At 36.9% G+C, this 16,341-nt stretch overlaps 1 protein-coding gene across 2 annotated transcripts in view; it reads left to right on the plus strand.

The window, feature by feature from the left end:
• The window catches only part of RNLS (renalase, FAD dependent amine oxidase), a 299,467-nt gene that overhangs the window by 27,202 nt on the left and 255,924 nt on the right, over positions 1 to 16,341 (plus strand). The gene's annotated exons all lie outside the window — the stretch shown is intronic.

Below are 16,341 nucleotides of genomic sequence, written 5' to 3' on the forward strand. Positions count from 1 at the left end.
GAAACAAGAATCAAGATCATCAATTAAGATTGAAGAGCGTTGGGGCTGGAGCAATAGCACAGTGGGTAGGGTGTTTGCCTTGCACGAGGCCGACCCGGGTGTGATTCCCAGCATCCCATATGGTCCCCTGAGCACCGCCAGAGGTGATTCCTGAGTGCAGAGCCAGGAGTAACCCCTGTGCATCGCTGGGTGTGACCCAAAAAGCAAAAAAAAAAAAAAAAGATTGAAGAGGATTTCAAGAGAGAGTTAGAGGTATAGTATAGTCATCTGGGAGAGTAAATTGAGTTGACTGTAGTATGATAGTAAGCCTGTACCCCTGATGGTAGTAATAATTAGTTTCAAATGAACCATGCCAATATTTTCTCCCTTTAGCATTTGATCTCCAAGATCTTAAGTGTTTGAGTTAATGAATAAATGAATAAAGTGAGATGATACTGAGTTTATGTTACATACTAATCTAATTTTATTTTCAAGTTACTACTTATATGTTTTAACTGGAATATTTTTATACAAGATTTTGTTTAAGTCAATAACTTTAGGTCTCAAGCAATGCCAGAGTGGCCTGGGTGCAATCAAGTACTGTATTGCCAGGCTGAGCATGAGCTTTCAGACCTGCAGAGCTGATCTGCATGTTTCAGGAGATGCTCTGCTGTCCCACTCCACCCTTTACTGCCCTCCAACCTCAGCACCTCTTGAGAAGGCCCCTGTTTTATTTTCCTATGTACATTATTTTTAAAATTAAAAGTAAGGAAACCTGAGGCTGAGGAGGTAGTACAGCAGGTAAGGTGCTTGCCTTTCATGCTTCAAACCTGGGTTTAATCCCTGGTACCACATATGATCCCTTGATCCCACCAGAAGTTAACCCTGAGCTCAGAGCCAAGAATAAGCCCAGAGCACAGCCAGGTGTGGCCCCTAAACAAACAGCAAAATTAATGAATAAATAAAAATAAGAAAATTAGAAGTAGTACTTTCTTTGTGACTATGTTGTCAATTCTCCCAAAAAGTTCTGAAATCCTGAATATTGCTTAATCATTCATTCATCCATATATTTATTGCCCCCAAATTTTCTCAGCATCTATTGTTAGTCACAGGAAGGAGAAAACTGTATCAACATGATTTCTTTCTTTTGGTAAGTGGCAAAAACCTGGATATAAACTGCTTTTTGGAGAGGTGTGTCTACTTTTCTTTGGAGTTCATTTAAAATGTACTTTGATATATTTAGGGAACATGGTTCCCATGTGGCACCACACATAGGACTAATACTGATAAGAATATTGTGAAATTTGTAAAATAACTCAACCTCATTACATTCAATACATCATAAATAAACTCTTTCCCATCGTATCTATTCTTTCAATAGGAGCCAGCATGCTCAGAAAGACTGCCTCATCATGACTAAAATTGTATGGTTTCATAGAATCAGAATTAGACATTTTTGATTTGTAATAATTACTGATTTCAAGACTGATATTACCTTTTTTTTTAAGAGCAGTTGGTGCATTTGAAGAGTTAACAGCATCATAACTCTGGCTTATGAAACATACTTGTATTGCATCCAGACTGCAAGCCCCACAGACGAACAGCATGTGGCAGTGTTGAAGTGCTGTTCTGAGAGCCGCAGGCCTGAAACAATTTGGAATGCTTCTCTGCTACTACTGCAAACGCATCCTGGAATTGTAGTTTTCTTTCCTATTGCTGTGTGTCATGCTTTGCTTGTCAAATAGAATATAGAAAATGAATAGGCAGTTTTCTGGCACCATTTTTAGTAGATAAATTGTCAGCATGAATTTTGTTGCTTAAGAAAGACATAAAAACATTTTAGTCACTGGATGTGACTAAATTAGGAATGTTGTTGCTGTGAGGAATTTGGGATTGGTCAAAATGTTATTTTCTGTGCAATTTCTGATAGACCAGGGAACGGAGTTTTTATAATACTTCCACCATACCCTCCCAAAGAGAAAGTTATCCAAAAAAAAAAAAGAAAGAAGGAAAAAGAAGATCAAACTATCCAATTACTGAGGTTCTACTTGTATAAATTATAGTTGACATATCTAACTTAATTGTGAATTAATTTTTCTATGACTTTTAATTATAGGCATTATTTGAACAGAAGATGTTCAAGTTTTTAATTTCCTTTTTAATTCTCCTGTAGAATTTTCTTTCACATAGTTTTTAAATGTAGAATATGCAACAAAAAAATTAGGGATCGACTGTGTACAGATATATATAGTGTGTGTATGTGTATGTGTGTCTGTGCATGCTGTGCTCACATCTTCATCATTGTCCTTCACATTTTAAGTTAATGTTATTTTCAGTGATCAAAATTTATACAATAACAGAGTTGGAAAAAAACATCTGCACAGTAGTTGTTATCTGGCATCAAAATACAAATGCATATTTTTTAATTTTTGTTTTTTTCAGGAAGGTGCCAGAATTCAAACTTGGGCTAGTAGCATGCAAGGCAAGACCCCTACCTGCTGTACTATCTATCTGACGCTAATAAGGATATTTTTAATCTGTGACTGTTGTCCTTAGGGAGAATTGTCTCACTGTTCATCTGTCTTTTTTATTTGTTGTCATTACACCTTGCTCTGAGATAATGTGCTTCCTTGTTTTCTGCATTGCCAATTACTTTGCAGTTAGTATAATATACATGTATCTGTTGATCATTCACTGTATTCCAGGAATTGTCCCAAATATGACCCACTTCTAATAGTGTAAATAGTGAGAAGATTGTATGGTGCATTTATCCTCAAGCTCTAAATCACTGTTGTCTGTTATAACTAAACTTTAGTTCTGGACATTTCTTTTTCTTTTTTCTTATTTTTATTTTTTAATTTTTTATTGAGTCACCATGTGGAAAGTTACAAAGTTTTCAGGTTTAAATCTCAGTTATACAATGCTCGAATACCCATCCCTTCACCAGTGCTCATATTCCACCACCAAGAATCCCAGTATAGCTCCACCCCGCCCCCTCACACCCCTAACACCCCCACGCCCCTAGCCCCTCCACCCTAAGCCCCCTCCCCCCCGTCTGTGTAACTAATAAATTTCACTTTACTTTCACTTTGATTGCATACAATATTTCAACAAAACTCACTATTATTGTTTGGAGAGTCTCTCCCCTAAAGTCAGACCTGCTGAAAAGGAAGCATTAGATAATTTGTTTTCCATTGCTGAGGATGAAGAGGTATGAGGTCGAGTGACCACACTTAGCGGCCTCTCAGTTTTGGGTTTCTGTAATTTAGTATTTTAGTAACTAAGTCCAGAGAGATATCTGCCAGAAGTTGCATCGTTGCCAACTTGTACTTCTCAGTTACATTATATTCCACATATAAGTGCAATCTTTCTATGTCTGTCTCTTTCTTTCAGACTCATTTCACTCAACATGATACTTTCTATGTTGATCCATTTATATGCAAATTTCATGACTTCATGTTTTCTGACAGCTACATAGTATTCCATTGTGTAGATGTACCAGAGTTTCTTTAACCAGTTATCTGTTTTGGGGCACTCTGTTTTTTTCCAGATTCTGGCTATTGTAAACAGTGCTGCAATGAACATAGAAATACAGATGCCATCTCTACTATACTGTTTTGCCTCTCCGGGATATATTCCCAGGAGTGGTATTGCTGGGTCAAATGGAAGCTCAATTTCTAATTTTTTGAGAATCGTCCATATTGTTTTCCAAAAGGGCTGAACCAGTGGGCATTCCCACCAGCAGTGAAGAAGAGTCCCTTTCTCCCCGCATCCAAGCCAACACCGGTTGCTTTTGTTTTTTGGGATGTGGGCCAGTCTCTGTGGTGTGAGATGCTTCTGTCTGCCTTACTAGCTTTGGCTTTACTGCTTGTTTGTTAGGTGATCATGAACATATTACTTTACCTCTTGACTCTCTGATTTCTCTTCTTTAGAATTGAGGTAATAATTTCTATCTTATTAGGGTATTGTGGGAGAAGATTAGATATGATAATTTATTGAAGCACCCTAGTAAATTGCTGAATGTTAGGAGTGGTCAATGAAAAAGCTGTTGTGCTGTTATATTTGTTACATGTCTGACTCAGATTAGTAAGGTTTAGTTGTTTCAGCCCCATTTTTGACAGTTGCATGACATGATTGGATTTAGAACAAGAATAACTAGTAATGGGTTCAAATTATCAGCACTTATTAGATTTATAATGTTTTACATGTTATTAGTGATACTTAAAACAATTCAGTATTCTTTATCCCCACATATAAAGACCAAGTAGATCAAAATTTCTTTGTAAAAGTATGAAATTTTATACTAGAAAAACAAAAGTATTGACTGCTTTTTTCTTTCCCTCCACACTTCGTTTCCAAAATTCTTTTTAATTATAAAAGGTTTAAATATTTGTAGGAAAATGTGTGTATTATGATCTTAAGAAGCAGAAGCTTTTAATTGGCTAAAATTTAAGAACATTCAAAGCGTAAGAGTCTTATGCTTTATAATACTATTAACAAATTAAGAAAATAAGAATTTAAATTTTGTAAAGAAATGTGGCTACTGATCCACAGAGATAACAAAATTCTCCTTATAATTCTTCTGTCTTGCTATCTGAATAGGTTTATTTTTGTATCAACTGAAAATTAGGTTTCTCTCAGCATGGTACTGGAACAAAGGCAGAGCCGTAGACCAATGGAACAGGGTGGAATATCCCTACACACAACCCCAAATGTACGACCATCTAATCTTTGATAAGGGAGCAAGAGATGTGAAGTGGAGCAAGGAAAGCCTCTTTAACAAATGGTGCTGGCAAAACTGGACAACTACATGCAAAAAAATGGGTTTAGACCTTGACCTGACACCATGCACAAAAGTCAGATCAAAATGGATTAAAGACCTCAACATTAGACCACAAACCATAAGGTACATTGAAGACAAGGTCGGCGAAACCCTCCACGATATTGAAGATAAAGGTATCTTCAAACGTGACACGGAACTAAGCAATCTAGTAAAAACAGAGATCAACAAATGGGACTACATTAAACTAAAAAGCTTCTGCACCGCAAGAGATACAGTGACCAGAATTCGAAGACTATCCACAGAATGGGAAAGGATATTTACACAATACCCATCAGATAAGGGGTTGATATCAATGGTATATAAAGCACTGGTTGAACTCTACAAAAAGAAAACATCCAACCCCATCAAAAAATGGGGCGAAGAAATGAACAGAAACTTTACCAAGGAAGAAATACGAATGGCCAAAAGGCACATGAAAAAGTGCTCTGCATCACTAATCATCAGAGAGATGCAGATCAAAACAACTTTGAGATACCACCTCACACCACAGAGACTAGCACACATCCAAAAGAACAAAAGCAACCGCTGTTGGAGAGGATGTGGGGAGAAAGGGACCCTTCTTCACTGCTGGTGGGAATGCCGACTGGTTCAGCCCTTCTGGAAAACAATATGGACGACTCTCAAAAAATTAGATATTGAATTCCCATTTGACCCAGCAATACCACTGCTGGGAATATATCCCAGAGAGGCAAAAAAGTACAATCGAAACAACATCTGCACATGTATGTTCATCGCAGCACTGTTTACAATAGCCAGAATCTGGAAAAAACCCGAATGCCCCAGAACGGATGACTGGTTGAGGAAACTTTGGTACATCTATACAATGGAATACTATGCAGCTGTTAGAAAAAAGGAGGTCAAGAATTTTGTAGTCAAGTGGATGGGCATGAAAAGTTTCATGCTGAGTGAAATGAGTCAGAAAGAGAGAGACAGACATAGAAAGATTGCACTCATCTATGGTATATAGAATAACAGAGTGGGAGACTAACACCCAAGAACTGTAGAAATAAGTACCAGGAGGTTGACTCCATGGCTTCGAGGCTGGCCTCACGTTCCGGGGAAAGGTCAACTCAGAGAAGCGATCACCAACTACACTGTAGTCGAAGGCCATGTGGGGGAAGGGAGTTGCGGGCTGAATGAGGGCTAGAGACTGAGCACAGCGGCCACTCAACACCTTTATTGCAAACCACAACAGCTAATTAGAGAGAGAAAACAGAAGGGAATGCCTTGCCACAGTGGCAGGGTGGGGTGGGGGGGAGATGGGATTGGGGAGGGTGGGAGGGACACTGGGTTTACGGGTGGTGGAGAATGGGCACTGGTGAAGGGATGGGTTCCAAACTTTGTATGAGGGAAGTATAAGCACAAAAGTGTATAAATCTGTAACTGTACCCTCACGGTGATTCTCTAATTAAAAATAAATAAATTAAAAAAAAAAAAGAAAATTAGGTTTCTCTCTTCTTTCTCTCTTTTCTTTCTCTCCTTCCTTCCTTCCTTCCTTCCTTCCTTCCTTCCTTCCTTCCTTCCTTCCTTCCTTCCTTCCTTCCTTCCTTCCTTCTTCTTTCTTTCTTTCTTTCTTTCTTTCTTTCTTTCTTTCTTTCTTTCTTTCTTTCTTTCTTTCTTTCTTTCGGGGTGCTTTCCTTTTTCAGATTTTTGGAAATACTTTTAAATTTCTGACAGAAGTTTACCATTTTAAATATTTTACTCTTTACTTTTTGGTCACACGGAGTAATGCTTAGATCATATTTCTTTCTGGGTCTGAGCTCAGGGATCTCTTCTTGGTGCTTAGTGGACCATATGTGATGCTGGGTTTTGAACATTGATCGGCCATTAGCATAGCAAACACCTTAACTCCTATATGACCTCTCCAGCTCCTCACTTTGAATTTTAATAAATATAATGTTTAGATATTTTGACTTATTTAATTCTGAATGGTCAACTTTGATAATGTATATTTACTTTTACGGTGTAGTTCTCTGTCTTTACTTTATATTCTTGTTCTCTAGCCTCAGGACATCAAGTATAATAAGATGATACAATCAAGGAGACAGACAGCAAATGTGTGTGACTCAGTTGTTGCTACTGTGTTCTAGGATTCATATGGCAAGAGTTCCAGACTACAGAAAGAGAAATTAGAAATTTGGGGTTTAATATTTTTCTGTAGAGAAACTAAAAAAACTACCATGTCAGAGTAATTGCAATTCTATATAGGACTCTTAATATCAGCATCTAAATGGTTGTGTTGTACAAATGTTAATCTATCTGAACTCCATTTTCTTCTTTATGAAATGAGACTTTTGAAGTTTAGATCTTCTTAATCTAAAATCCAATTTAAAATGATTCTGTTTGTAAAACGCAGGTGTGTGTAATTGCTGTTTGAAATATGAATTATTTGAACATGAAACAACAAAGCACAATAGCAATCTGGAAGAAGTTTAGGGATTATATAAGTAGATGAAAGGTGAATAAGGATGGGTCTAAATATGGATAGCGTATGGAAGGAGGACTAGAATTTAAAGGTATAGTTATCTGTACATGTTCTGAAGCAACTATGAGTTTAGTACGTTGAGTGCTAATTCTAGCAATATATTTCTATACTAATTTAAAATATAAAAGATATAATAGTTCATATATATTATGGAGTATTTAAAAATCAAACCATTTTCTTTTTATAAAAAAATTTTTTTTAAAGAAATATTTTATTGAACCACCATGAAAACAAGAAAAAAATACAAAGCTTTCAGGTTTAAGTCACAGTCAAGTACTGATTAAACCACCATCCCTTCACCAGTGCACCCGTTCCACCACCAAGAACCCCAATACACCCCCCCTCCCACCCCCCCCATCTAAGTAGCTAATGATATTCCCATTATTCTCTATATATATTGAGTACATTTCATATTTCCATACAGAACTCACTATTATTGATTGGAAATTTTCCCCAACAATCAGGCCTGCCGAATAGGCATCATCTAATAATTTCTCTTCATTGGTAAGAGTGAAGACTTTGAGTCCGCGCGGATCGCGGCCGCGCGATTTTGGGTTTCTAATATTTTAGCTCAGTTCACAGTCAAAATGGATGGCTGCAAGAATCTGCTCTGGTGCCAAAATGGGTTAGGAGACCTCAGGATCACAGTCAATAGGCGCGGAGGCTCTGCTTCTCGTGCCGCGGCTCTCGGTTCATCTCTGGGCGGAAGGCGCGCCGGGAACACCCCCCCTCCCAGGACCACCTACAGGCTACGTCACTAAAGAAAGTCCTACCTCCTGGTGGAGGGGTCTTAGAGGGTGGCTCTCACTGCATGGCTGCTGCCGCTGTCGCCATTTTCGCTCAGAAAAATGGGGTGGAGAGGGAAAAAAAATCCCTCCCCGGGCTGCACAAGGTTGTAGCTCAGTTCACAGTCACAGTCAATAGGCGCGGAGGCTCTGCTTCTCGTGCCGCAGCTCTCGGTTCATCTCTGGGCGGAAGGCGCGTAAAAAATTATTTTTTAATGAATCACCATGAGGTACAGTTACAGACTTCCAAACTTTTGTGCTTACATTTTAGTCATACAATGATCGAGTACCCATCGTTCCACCAATGCCCTTTCTCCACCACCAATGTCCCTAGTATCTTTCCTATTCCCCCATCCCCCCCGCCCTCCCCCTTCCACCTCTGTGACAGGCACATTCCCTTTGACTCTCTCTCCTTTAGGGTGTGTGGTCTGCAATGCAAGTAATGAATGGCCATCTTGTTTGGTCTATAGTCTACTTTTGGCACACATCGCTCATCCTGAGCGGGCCCTCTAAACACCCTCTACTTGGTGATCCCTTCTCTCTCTGAGCTGCCTTTTCCCCCAGCATGTGAGGCCAGCTTCCAAGCTGTTGAGCAAACCTCCTGGTACTTATTTCTACTATCGTTGGATGTTAGTTTCTCATTCTGTTACTTTATATTCCACAAATGAGTGCAATCTTTCTATGTCTGTCTCTTTCTTTCTTTTTTTTTTTGTTTAAATTTTATTGAATCACTATGATATAGTTACAAGCTTTCATGTTTGGGTTATAATCACACAATGATCAAACACCCATCCCTCCACCAGTGCACATTCCCCACCACCAATGGTATACCCCCCTTTCCCACCCTTCCCCTGCCTCCGGGGCAGACAATATTCCCCATATTCTCTCTCTACTTTTGGGCATTATGGCTTGCAACACAGACATTGAGAGGTCATCATGTTTGGTCCATTATCTATTTTTGGCACGCATCTGCCATCCCGACTGATTCCTCCAGCCATCATTTTCTTAGTGATCCCTTCTCTATTTCATCTGCCTTCTCCCCTCTGCTCATGAAGCAGTCTTCCAGTGTCCCTTTCTTTCTGACTCATTTCACTTAACATGATACTTACCATGTTGATCCACTTATATGCAAATTTCATGAATTCATCTTTTCTAACAGCTGCATAGTATTCCATTGTGTAGATTACCAAAGTTTCTTTAACCAGTCACCTGTTCTCAGCACTCAGGTTTTTTCCAGATTCTGGCTATTGTAAACAGTGCTGCAATGAACATACAAGTGCAGATGTTATTTTTACTATACCTTTTTGCATCTCAGGGATATATTGCCAGAAGTGATATTGCTGGGTCAAATGGGAAACCATTTTCTTTTATGCTCCTGAATTTCATTAACTTCATCATGATAAGACTTCACTAATATCCTAGCAATAAACATTTGCTGAGTCTATATGTCACTCTATCAGTTAGATATAATATCGGCTTTCCATTTTGATTCTAGAGTGGTATTTCTTACCTCTCCAGATTCACTTCTCTCTTTTTTTTAAAAAAAATTATTTTATTGAATCACCGTGAAAAAATTTACAAAACTTTCAGGTTTAAGTCTCAGTCATATAATGATTAAACCCCCATCCCTTCACTAGTGCACATGTTCCACCACCAAGAACCCCAATATACCCCCCTCCCAAACCTGCCCCCCCACCTAAGTGGCTAATGATCTTCACTTTATTCTCCCTATACTTTGATTACTTTCAATATTTCAACAGAGAACTCACTATTATTATTTGGAATTTTCCCCTAACAATTAAGACTGCTGAAAAGGCATCATTTGATAATTTGTTTTCCATTGCTGAGAATGAAGATTACATGAGATTACATGAGGTTTTGAATTTTTGATATTTTAGCTCAATTCACAGTCTAGATGCATTTCTATAAGAAGCCACTGGGTGCCAAAATGGGTTAATAGACCTCCTGGATCATAGTCTTTAAGGAGCAGAGGGGCTGTTTTCATGCGTGGCTGCTCCGGATCTCACCTGGGCGGAGAGCATGCCGGTAACATCCCCATTCCATGAGCTCCTTAGTGCCACGTCACTGCAAACTCATACCTCTGGGTTGTGAGTTCTAGAAGATGGCAGATGCCACATGGGTGCCGCTGCTGCCGCTGCCGCCACTGCCATCTCCCACGTAGAGAGAGGGTTGAGGGAGAAAATCCTTTCCCCTCTCCGGGTGGCATGGGGTTGTAGCTCAGTTCACAGTCTAGATGCATTTCTATAAGAAGCTGCTGGGTGCCAAAATGGGTTAGTAGACCTCCCGGATCATAGTCTTTAAGGAGCAGAGGGGCCGTTTTCATGCGCGGCTACTCCGGATCTCATCTGGGCGGAGAGCGTGACAGATTCATTTCTCTTAAACTGCCTTTTAAGCTCCCTAAAAAATTCCTTTAAATGATATTTTTTTAAAAAATCATTTTTTGACTTTGTATTATGTAAAAATTAAAAATAATAAGTAAAATGAGGATTTTTCATAATATTTTTATATATGTTTACAAATTTTAAATCTTGAAATTTATGGAACAATTTTAGGAGGTGAGAGATATTTTAGTGCTATAATGATTGACAAATATATCTCGCTTGCCTTGTCACCCAATAGGCATTCACCATGACTTTTTACCTTGAATATAATCTATTAATATTTAACTGTTCAGTACTTACAGCTTTATTTTCCTGAATTTGAAAGACCTATCCTGACTTTTTTGCTATGAATTCACACATATCAAGTCTAGTCTTCTTCTTAATGGTTCTGACTGATGAAGTGTACCTTAATGTATGTTGATATTGCTGCCATATGACACTCTTTGATTACAAAAACTTAATTTTTGTATTCAAAGGTTAGCAGAAGATTGGAAACTATACATGTAAATGAATACTTCTATAAATTTTGGCCTTTAAATGTGTGGATTTAAAAATATTTATTTTCCCCAAATTTTTAGTAAAATAAAAGAGTAATAAAAATTATTACATGGTATATAAGGAAGTAATTTTAAAAATCATACTTTATCTTTGAAGTTAGTTAATGTAAGGTTTGTTCAAGTGATGTTGCTACCTCAGACATCAAATTTGTAATTTTCTTCCATGATTCTAGTTTTATCTATTCTGACAATATGACTGTCTGATAAGATAGTAGGTCACTATTCTTTGATATTTTGAGGCAACCATTCAGATTTAACTAATGATTAAATTAAGTGGATGAACAAACTGAAGGAAAGTGTTCTTTGATCAGAAATAAAATATGATTAGAAAGTAATAGAAACAGTTTACTTAGATGTCACAAAAATGGAAATAGAGGTGCTGCCAAGAATTTCCAGAAATTAGAATGCTGGGATAGAGAGTGTATTAATAAAATATGCTTTGGCTCTTGGTTGATTAATAAATGTGTTTGGCTTTCACTATTTTTTCTAGGAGCTACATTTTTCACTTTAACAGTGGTATCCATTGTATCTTGTTTGTGGAATTTAAAACTTTAAATGAAGTGTGCTTCATAAGTTAGTTGTGGAATATGGAGACTGACATAATAGTAAATGTATAGTATGTTGAACAACTCATTTTTGTTATATGTTTAAATGTGGTCTCTGTCCCTAAAAGCACAGTAAAGAAGAGTAGATGAAACAGAAGAGCATATATAATCAAAATTTGTACGCCCATGTAATTTTTCAGGCCTCAGAACTCCCTATCTCACTAGTTATTCTTCAGCATTTAAGAATAAGGAAACTTTGAGCTAGGATAATGAACTTGAAAAGATTTTGGGCTACGTTAAAATAAAGGTCTTATTTCATTGTAATTAAGAAAGCAGACCTTGCTCTTCTGATCATATTAAATATGGCGGTCTCCAGATTCTCAGGTTGCTTAATAAAGAGTATGGTGGTGGTTTGGAAATCAGACTGAACTCTCAAATAATTTCTAATTAAACTGTGACATTTTGTCTAGATAACTCTGAAAGGATTTCAGAGCTTCATTGTCAGCAAATATTGGAGACCATTAACCCCCTCCCCCTTTTGTTTTCTGATCAGCAGCCCTGAAAAAAGCATATCTAGGTTATAGCACAGCGGGTAGGGGGTTTGCCTTGCAAGCAGCCAACCCGGGTTCGATTCCTCCATCTCAAAGAGCCTGGCAAGCTACCGAAAGTATCCTGTCTACATGGCAGAGCCTGGCAAGCTCCCCATGGCGTATTCAATATGCCAAAAACAATAACAACAAGTCTGACAATGGAGACGTTATGGTGCCCGTTTAAGCAAATCAATGAACAAAGGGATGACAGTGTACAGTGATACATAGGTATGCCCAGTAATAGAAGATACATACACAGTTATTTTGATAGTGTATGTGTTTCATGTGTTTAATGTTTCATTATATATGGTAAGTAATTTAGTTCTTACAATATTAAGAGATAGGTTCAATTATTATTCTCAATTTAAGGATGGGGAAATTGAGGCATAAGTAACTTACCAAGTTGACAAAATTAATGAGTCAGTTTTCCACTACTTTCAAGGTAGTGAAAACCTTGCAGGCTGAATCTAGAGGTCAGGATCTAGCCACCCACATCCTCCTCCTCCTCCTCCTCCTCCTCCTCCTCCTCCTCCTCCTCCTCCTATTACTACTACTTTTCACTATTTATATTGCTTCTCATAAGAAACCATGAGTTTTCATGGTAGAGTAAGACCATGTCTACTATGTAGAACTAAAAAAGTAAGATGAAACGTGTTCTAGTACCACGGAAATGTAAGATGAATGGTTTTTCAAGTTTATTTGATATATAATATGGTAGGTTGAATAGTATCCCCTCAAAGATATTTATGCCTAATTATGGAAACTTAGAGTGTGTTACTTAGCATGGCAAAAGGGGTTTTACAGATATTGTTAGCATCTTGAGAAATGAAAATTATTCTGGATTACCCAATAGACCCAATGTAATGTCAAAGTAAATGAAAAAAGCAAGAAAAAATAAATCAGAGCCAAAAAAGTTGCTAAATAGTGCCAAGGGAAAACTTCACAAAAATATGGTATCTGCCTTTGAAAATGTGAAAGGACTACAAACCAAGGAATGTAGGCAGCCTTCAGAAGCTGAGAGATCAAAAGTGGATTCTCCTTTAGAGTCTCTGAAAAGGACACAGCCCTGTGGATACCATGATTTGATTTTAATCCCAGGAGACGTATTTTGGACTCCTGATATACATAACCATAAATTAATAACAAATTTTGTGTTATTTTAAGATACTTTGTGGAAATTTGTTAGAGCATCAGTGGGAAACTAATAAACCCAGCAATTATCTTTATTGGCTATAATGATTTTAATGAAACTAGTTTATTCTTATCAGAGAATGATAATCATAGGGAAAATTATAACCATTTCTGACTGCCCTATTTTGAACTGTGTGGGATTTACTTTTTTCTGCTTTCTCTGAGAATTTGAAAATGTAGAAAACAACATTTTTACAATTTTGCTAAGTCAAGTACTGGGACTGATAATGTCATTAGTTATAAGGAACTTTTCTATTGAAAATGAGTAGCAACTTCTCTGGAGATAGTTTTGTTTTGGGTTTAGGATCACAGCTGGGGTTCCAGAGGGACCATGGAGTGCAGGGTATTTAACCCAGGCCTCCTGCATGCAAATCATAGACTCCAGTCATTGAGCTATCTCTCTGACCCAACACATAGATTTTTTTTTTTAATGAGCTAATTCACTTTATTCTAGAATGAAAAGGATTTACCCCTTCAAGAAGATTATTTATATTTTGCCCATAATCGGGAAATACCAGTATTACTTTGAAGTTTTAAAATGATATTTTTACTTTTATTTTAATCAAGCTAAAAATTGAAAATTAGTCTCAGGTAGTATTTTAATGAGAAAGAATGACCATATTAGTAAGTTTTGTAAAACCATACTATTTGAAGAAAAATTTATTTTCCAAAGTCAAAAACTTTGTAAGACAGTGTCCTGTTGCTAACATGCGAATGCCAAGATAGGCAAGTGAATTCCTTTTTATATTTGCTTCCACTTTGAGCTCCACTTCCACCTGGACTTGTAGTGTGTTCTTTGGTTTTGTCCTGTGATAAGTCATTGGGAAAAGAGGAAAATCCTTTAAAAGGAAATGAGAAAAGGAAGTCTTGAACTAAGAACATGATAGCTCTGAAAATGATCCCAGGGGATTTATAATTCTCTTTATGACCATTACTATATAAAAATAAAATGAAGGGGGCTGGAGCAATAGCATAGCGGGTAGGGCGTTTGCTTTGCACGAGGCCAACCTGGGTTCGATTCCCAGCATCCCATATGGTCCCCCAAGCACCTCCAGGAGTAATTCCTGAGTGCAAAGCCAGGAGTAACTCCTGTGCATCGCCAGGTGTGATCCAAAAAGTAAAAGCAAAACAAAACAAAACAAGAATGAAATGAAGAAGCTCACAATAATTTCTTCTGAACTTTTTATTTCTAGTACTAGTGTAGGTAAGCACATACTATAATTTCTATTCAGTAGATATTTACTGAGCATCTCTTCTTGATGTCTTATAGTCTTCTCATATTATGGAAGCAAAAAACCCCATGTCTGTAATAAGCGCAAATGGCTATCCTACTCAGTTGTTCTTAGCACAAACCTTTCACTTAAACTTATCATTTTTAAAAGTCAGTATTGTTTATTTTAGAATTTTAAAAAATAATTTAGAATACTTTTTATTTCTGGTTTAAATGTAAAAATAACAATATGACAATTTAAAATTTTGAAGAAGCAAATGTGAAATGCTAAAATTCCCATTTGTATTTACAAATGACTTCATAATAAGGTAGATATAAATAGTGACTCTGAAGCTTTATTATTGAAATCTGCCATAGAGTTAAAAACAATTATGATTCAAATATTTTTATTTTAATTGCTAATTTGATATAAAATAAATGCAGTATTTTCCTACTAAAATATCTTAAGCTTTGAATCTATTATATATCATTTTTAATTGCTTGTTAATTATGATTACTTCTCAAAATATTTACGTGCCTTTTTTTCCTCCATACCACCTCTAAGTTTTGGACACTTCATTTCATAATAATATGCACCAAATTTTTTACTTAATTATTTATTGGATTCATGAATAGGTTATTCCAGTTCTTGAAATCCTCATCTTAGCTAATTGTTATTTATTTCTGCTATTGATAAAGAAAACATGTTTTTGCTTAAAATTTGTAATTAAAGTGCATACATATGGATGAATTTTTCTGAAACAGCAAGTATCACATTATATTTTTAATTAGAAAATATATTGATAGAGCATGTAGAATCCAAAGCAAAATGATCTCTTTTGACAAAATAAAATTACTGAGAACTAAATTGCCAGGTCTTTCCTGAATCACCTTTCCTTCTTTTTCATTGCTGTGATGTCAAGACAAGTGAGTGTAGGGAGTGTGGGGAATTTGGAAGATGTCTTGAGTTGGAAAGCTGCTTGCACACTTGAAAGTGTTGCCAGGGTTCTCACTCAACAATGTGATGCTGGCCTGAAGAGATAGTAAAGGAGAAAAGCACTTGTTTTGTCCAGGGCTAATCCTACTTTGATCCCTGGCACCGCATATGGTCCTCTGACCACTGCCAGGAGTGATTCTTAACCACAAAGCTAAGAAGAAATAAGTCCTGACTGTGGCTATTGTGGCTCAAAAATAAAACAAAAAAATTAATGTGGTTCAGTGCTGGGAATGGAACTCACAGCCTTATACCTACCAGGCTTTTCCAATAGCTACATCCCCAGCTCCTGTAAACTATCTTTTTTTTTTAACATAAGTGCAGAAAAATGCTGAATTATACTAGTAAATTTATTTTGACTGTCTTGTTAATTTGTCTTTATTATTAAAGTCTTTCTCCATTCAATTAAGATTTTGGTCAGTGTTATAGGAAAATAAAGGTAACCATTTTGGGATAAGATCCAGGAGATATCTTAGTGGTCTAGAATGTTAAAATATTGTGTTGTGCTGTGTTCAAAAATCACTAAGTTCAGGAGCACATATCTAAGAAGAAGGATTCTTTGGTAGTACAGTACTATAGCAAAAGTACCTTATCCATCTGCTGCTGATGTGGGGGGGTCCCCAAGAAACAGAGTTCCAGGATAGCATTCCCTAGAGTATTATTGTCATTATTGAATGGTTGTCAGATGGATTTTTACTAGGCTGCATGTTTCCTCAGTTGGAATTTAATTTTTCACTTATGCTGTTCAACATAATTAGTA

This window comes from Sorex araneus, chromosome 11, assembly GCF_027595985.1.
Source record: "Sorex araneus isolate mSorAra2 chromosome 11, mSorAra2.pri, whole genome shotgun sequence".
NCBI lineage: Eukaryota > Metazoa > Chordata > Mammalia > Eulipotyphla > Soricidae > Sorex > Sorex araneus.